Raw genomic sequence first — 6032 nt, forward strand, 5'->3', positions numbered from 1 at the left:
AAGCATGTATGTTGCTGTTGAACACCAAACTCCACTGATTCTTTCTGCAGATTAAAGGTGGCCTTGCAAATGTATCCCCTTCGGCTTCTACTTACATTGGTAAGAAACTTCTCTCAAAATTAAGAACATGATTTTAAAATATATTAAAAAGATAATCCCACGAAGGGAAAACAAGTTCTTTATTTAACTTAAGAAACTCAGGGCCCTGAGGACTCTGCCCATCTTTGGCTCAGAACATATTCTCATCAGCCTAGCACACACACACAGACAGACACACACACCCCTTAGAGCTGTACATGCGTACCTAATCAAGTTACAACCATTTGCCCTAGCATTGAATGGCTTTATTTAAAAAGTACCAAAGGCCAAGCAGCTGTGATTGGCAAGGGGACTAAGGCCAAGTAGGCAATCCCCAGGGAAATGCTCCCTGAGACTGAGCCACTCCAGAGGATGGTCAGGCCAGCATCCCTTCCTCCTGAGTCCCTTGCCCCTTCCCCCCCACACACACACACCTTGGGAGGAGGGGATGGGAGAACTGTGCCTGGAGAAAGTGGATTCCAGAATTCTGCTCCAGTCCAAAGCAGATCATATCTCTCAGACTCCAACTTCCTGCAGGATTTGGACTTCGGGGCCGGCCCACCTAGGAAATCCCCACAGCCTAATGAGGCCTTGTCACAGCGAGGCCTTGTCCCTAACTGGAGAAGGTGCCTCTAGTCAGCTTTTTAAAGCTTTCTGGATGCTGCCTGAGTAAGTGTCTGCCGGTCTGGGGCTCTTTAAATACAAGCAAGTGGAGCTGAGGGAAACCCAGCTTGAGCTAGGGGTCCTCCAGGGCATTGACTTTCTCATAGAAAAAAAGTCTTAAGGAGCTCTGGAGGCCACATCTGCTTCCAGACCAGGAACATTCGCAGTGAAACCCAAGCCTGGGTGCTGGGCTAGCCCATGGCCAATGGCTGAAGGGCAGCGGCTGGTTCCATCAGCCAAGCAGGATCCCTACTCTCTCTGCCCAGGGTTGACTCCAGCCCATCCAGAGCTCTGGCCATCAAACTGAGCCACAGTAGCCTTCCTGGACATCCTGAGTGTGGGGATGCTCGCAGCATGCGCTGGAGAGCGATCCAGCCAGAGGGGGTGGGTGGTGGGGCAAAAGCCTGGAGGCCACCGCCTGACTGCCCAGAGACCAGGTGGTTCCCGAGCAGGACCTAAGTAAGAGGTCACCTGCAAAGAAGGTGCTGATCCAGGCTGCTCAGGCAGCCCACCTAGAGGAAGGGCCTGGAGCCGGGCAAGAGGTGACCTGCTAGCCTGGGGTGTGGGAGTTACCAAGGAAAAGCAACAGTATTTACAACCCCAGACTGTGAGAGAGTGCAAGCCACTTGCCAGTCTGCAGCCACTCCTTGGCAAAGCATGTGAACTTTAATACTGGCACTCAGGACCCCCAATGTTCTAGCACCTTCCACTGCCCAAACCAGATACTATTTCTCACTTCTATTATTTCAAGGGAAAGTGAGGGGTGGGAAGGAAGTACACCATAGGAACAGACAATTATTACTGGTGAGCACAGTGATTGAGACTTTGGCATGGGTTTGTGTCCAGCCTCTCCATCGAGGCATCCGTTGGAGCTGTGGGTTTCTGGTCTATGTAGGGGGCATCACAGCCATCAGAGACAGGGGACACAGCAGGGGAGCCATGTGGTCCTCACTCAACCGCTGCCTATATTGGATATATATATATATTAGTCTTTTGAGGGCCTTACTTGAGGGGGGGTGGCTTTAAAGGAGCAAAGACAAGGGTGTTTTCAGGGAACCCGCTTTCTACCAGGACTGTTAAAAGAACAGACTTGCATAGCTTGATTCAACCCCACCCCAGCGGAGAATTGAATTTGGGGTCAACCCCTCTAAAGCTAATGCACCCTTAGTGTCTGGTTCAGATTTGATTGAGAAGAGTTTCTTCCACTCCACTGCATCATTAAAGTTACTGGTGCAAGGTGGAAATATTCCAAAGAGAAGAAAGAGGAAGCAGCATTGGAAAGTTTATCACATGATGCAGTAAAGATATGTTTGAATAATTAAACAAAAATTTCCTTTTGACTCTAAGACAGAAAAGCAACAATGAATGCAAAGAAAGTCCGGATATTCTCTGAAGGTGGTGGAGGGTGAGACAGTCTTTAAAGTTATGTTTATTTGTGTGTGTGATGGGGGAGGGGGCAAGCGCTACAGCTAGCATGCACAGGTCAAAAGACAACTTGCAGGAACTGAGTCTCCCCGTCTACCTGCAGGTTCCAGAGGGGGAACTTAAGTGTCTCTACCCACTGACATCCTGAGACACACTTTGGGGGGATAGGACTGTGTTGGAGTACCTTCAAAAAAGAGAACTTATATTTGACTGAAATTCATGAGGCTGACCACTCTCAAAGTTGGGTTTTGCCGCATTTACAAAAGCCTGCAGCAGCTCCTGCTTGAGTCTGCAGGTGCTACTGGTGCACGTGAGAAACTCAAGAATTCAGGATGAGGTGTTCCCTGGAGTGGAGGGATTAATCCCCATCAGGGATGAGAGGCCTCTTCCAGATCTTTCCAAGACTTGGAATCCCAGACTTCAGGTTTTGGGGGAGTTCTGGACAAATACACCAGGGTGGAGGTGGGCTAGATCTAGAGTTAGACCTCACACCTGCCTCCAGCAGCACCTGGTTCCCAATAGCCTCAGCTCCAGTCTTCTCTATCTGCTCCATTCCCCCTTTTTCCTGGAGCAAAACTTGCGACAGAATCTGATAAAATGCACAGCATTTCTGTGTGTGCAGAATAAGACCAGAGAGGCTTATCCTATCCTTGACCACACACAGTCTCTATCCAAGGTGTCTCTATAATGACCCATGCTAGTATCCCTAGATGTCCCTACAATCATACACTATAGTATCCCCAAGTTCAGAAGCTGCCCCTCCTGTATCCTCTCTGGAAGACAAAGCAGGTGTCCAGCTCCATTGCATACTGAGATTCTAAGAGTTCCCTCACTGTAAATGAAGATCAGTCATTTGGTCAGATGGTCCACTCCCTTCCTGGCTTAAGTTCCTTGAGGGATTTAAAAAAAAAAAAAAAAAAGATAAATGCTGTTCCTGAGGAAGAAAGCAGCCAGGGCAATGGAGAAAGTGCTGGAACAACACAGACTGAGGAAGGAGCTAGCCTGCTGCTGGCCAGAACTTGTATTGCCCAGTGCCAGGCACTAAACTTGGTTCCAGAGAGTCAGAAGAGCACACAGTTCCGGTCTCCATGGAGCTCTCAGAGTACCTGCTGGCACTCCTGTTTGTGTTAGGAAACTGTTTCTGAAGGTTTTCCCACCAAGGGTAAGACACCCCGCTTTTGCACAGCCAGAGCCAGGCACTCTTCAGACCTTAGAGTTACAGAGTTAGAGCTGTGGTCAAGACCAAAAAGAAAATTGCAGAAGAGGCTTACCCCTCTGTATCACTATCAGTATGAGGATCTAGTCATTGCTTGATCCCCCAGGATGAATCTACTTGTGTAAATGTCAGCTATAAGGGAAAGGACAAAAAGCTACTGTTTTGGGGTTTAAGAACTGACTCCATTTTCCCCTCTTGTGCCCTTTTGGACACTCCAAACCATTCCATGACAGTGGATGTGGGACGGATACCAGGAACCTCTCCCTAAGGGTATAGAGGCAGACAGAAGACCCAGAAGCAAAGGGCTGGAGACTGAACCGCGAGGTTACCACCAAGTCGTCTGAACTCTGAGAAGAGTCACGTCATAAAACCATTTACCCTTCTGGTAAATGGCCCTTCTGAACTCACCCAAAAGAGCCACATGGCTAAAAGACTTAAAACACAGCTTCCATGTTCTTGGTCTGGATTCTAAGGTGGAGACAGCATCGCTAGGGAGGCTGAACTAGGCGTGTGCATCAGAGCACTGATGGGGGCAAGCAGCATCTGCTGCCATGCTCACAATACTCAGATGCTTGCCTCGCAGGGATTCACAGAAACCCAGGTGCCTGCTTTGTAAATGCACAAGATTAGCCTCAAGATAAACCCGGGAGAACAGGGCAGTTCAGGAAAGTCGGATGGAGGGGGTTGGCTACAGTTCCAGTCAGGAGAAGCGGCTCCAGACTGACCATTCTCTCCCGGAGCCTCTGAGGCTCATGGAGAGACACGTTTCCTTCAGGCCCTCTGGGGAACTCTAAGGGCATCTCACTGGACAGTGGAGAACCTGGCCTGTTCCTGCCTCTTAAAACAAGGCTTTGGTGATGCCTCAGCTCCTAGACCTCTCCAGGGTAGAATGGGGGGTTAGGAGAGGGACCAGAGCTGTATCCCCAGAGAACTGGCTGAACACTTATCCGAACGTTATTTCTATTGATATGACAACTGTTTAGTGCTCTTCATCTTGTAGATGATAAAAACTGAGCTCTTGTGTTAATCTCCTCAGTGTCTGACTACAGGTTCACTAGCTTCAAACTCCGCATTAAATGGACAACATATTGTCTTTCTTTAACACCCCCGCCCCCAGGAAGGCAAGTGGGGAGAAAGGAGAAAGGAAGAGAGAGAAACATTTCCTTGGTTACAAGAACCAAGTGTCCTGTAGTTGAAATCCATACACAACGCTACTTTTTAAAAGTATGGTTTGTTTAGACCTTTTCTGCGGACATTCATGGCGAAGGCATCATTTTACAAATTCTGTTAAGACATGGGCTGACTTGCACAACCTGGGGAGTGTTGCAGAGTGTCGCGGACAGGAAAGCTGTGTGCTGCTTGCCGGGTTCTCCCAAAACCACCAGAGAGGACACATTCCCTTAGCAAACTTTATCAAATACTGGGAACCCAAGGCTCTCTTCCACTCCGGGCTACAGAAACTCTGCTGGCGCCGGGCTGTTGCATTCAGACAGTGTGGCTTTTCTGTCACTCTGGCTGGGGTTTAATTCCAATTATGGAACCATGAGGAATTGTCTTCTCGGGCAGGACGGGATGATACGGGAATAGGAGTAGGGTGGGGAAGTCAACTCCGGGATTAGAGCTCCACCCTCCCAGATGAGGGAGCTTAAAACTGGATCTATGGGAGAGGAGAGTGCCTAGAATCTGTAAAGAAAACTCTAAGGGGGGTAGGAGGTGGCAATTATTGCGTTTCGCTACACCTTGCACTTCAGGGGTTTGCAGGCAGGATTCTATAGAAACAACAGTCAAATTTCCGTGGTTCCTGCTTTATTGGCCACGACAAAAGTCACAGAACACCCGCGGCTCTAAACCACAGGCGTGCTTAAAGCGAGATTGTGGGCCTGTGAATGTCACAATGAGTTAATGGAGCTGCCTACTAATGTTTAACCCGGGAGTCTTCCAGGCAGCCCCTCCCCTAATTTCGGGCTCCTTGTCCCGAGTTCTGTTCTTGCTTCATTTCTGGGCCCCGTTAGTGGGCCGGGTTTCCTGAAGAACTAGCTCACACACACGTGCAGGCTCCGGTTAAGCAGAACATCGCTCTTCCTCCGTGTACCTCCAGTTTGTCTTCATTGGGACTTGGGGGTGTCGCAGGGACCAAGGGGAGGAGCGCTGGTCTGCACACCAGGGTGTTCCGAGTGTCCCTGGTGCGGTCTAGCAATAAACTTCCCCTACCCCCACGTCAGAAACAGCCTCAGCTAACCGTAGATCTCAGACCCCGGTATGCCACCTTCTTGGTGACCTTCACTTTCAAGAATAGTCACAACTCAGTTCCCCCCCCCGGACGTCTTGGGTGACAAAGTCTAAAACAGTCTGGGCCCAGTGAGCCCCAAGGTGAGCAGGTTTCACGCTCTGGGTCACTGAATAAGGACACAGGTTTCCAGCCGCACGGTTTTAAGCAAAAAGTATCTCTGGACAATCTTTCTTCTTCAATCACTTTTCAGACTCCTCCGCACAATAAACGAAGTGGGCCAACAATCCAAAGACACCCGCCTACAGTCAAGTGCCACGCTTGCAGTTTCAGCGTTCACCTCAGGAACCTTGGCGGCTCCTTCATTGGAGCCAAGGTCACGCATTCCCCTACTGCAGTGGACCGGAGAGTCCTGGGCCGACT

Source organism: Alexandromys fortis, unplaced genomic scaffold, assembly GCF_014885135.2.
Source record: "Alexandromys fortis isolate MF-2015 unplaced genomic scaffold, M_Fortis_MF-2015_v1.1 scaffold_68, whole genome shotgun sequence".
Classification (NCBI taxonomy): domain Eukaryota; kingdom Metazoa; phylum Chordata; class Mammalia; order Rodentia; family Cricetidae; genus Alexandromys; species Alexandromys fortis.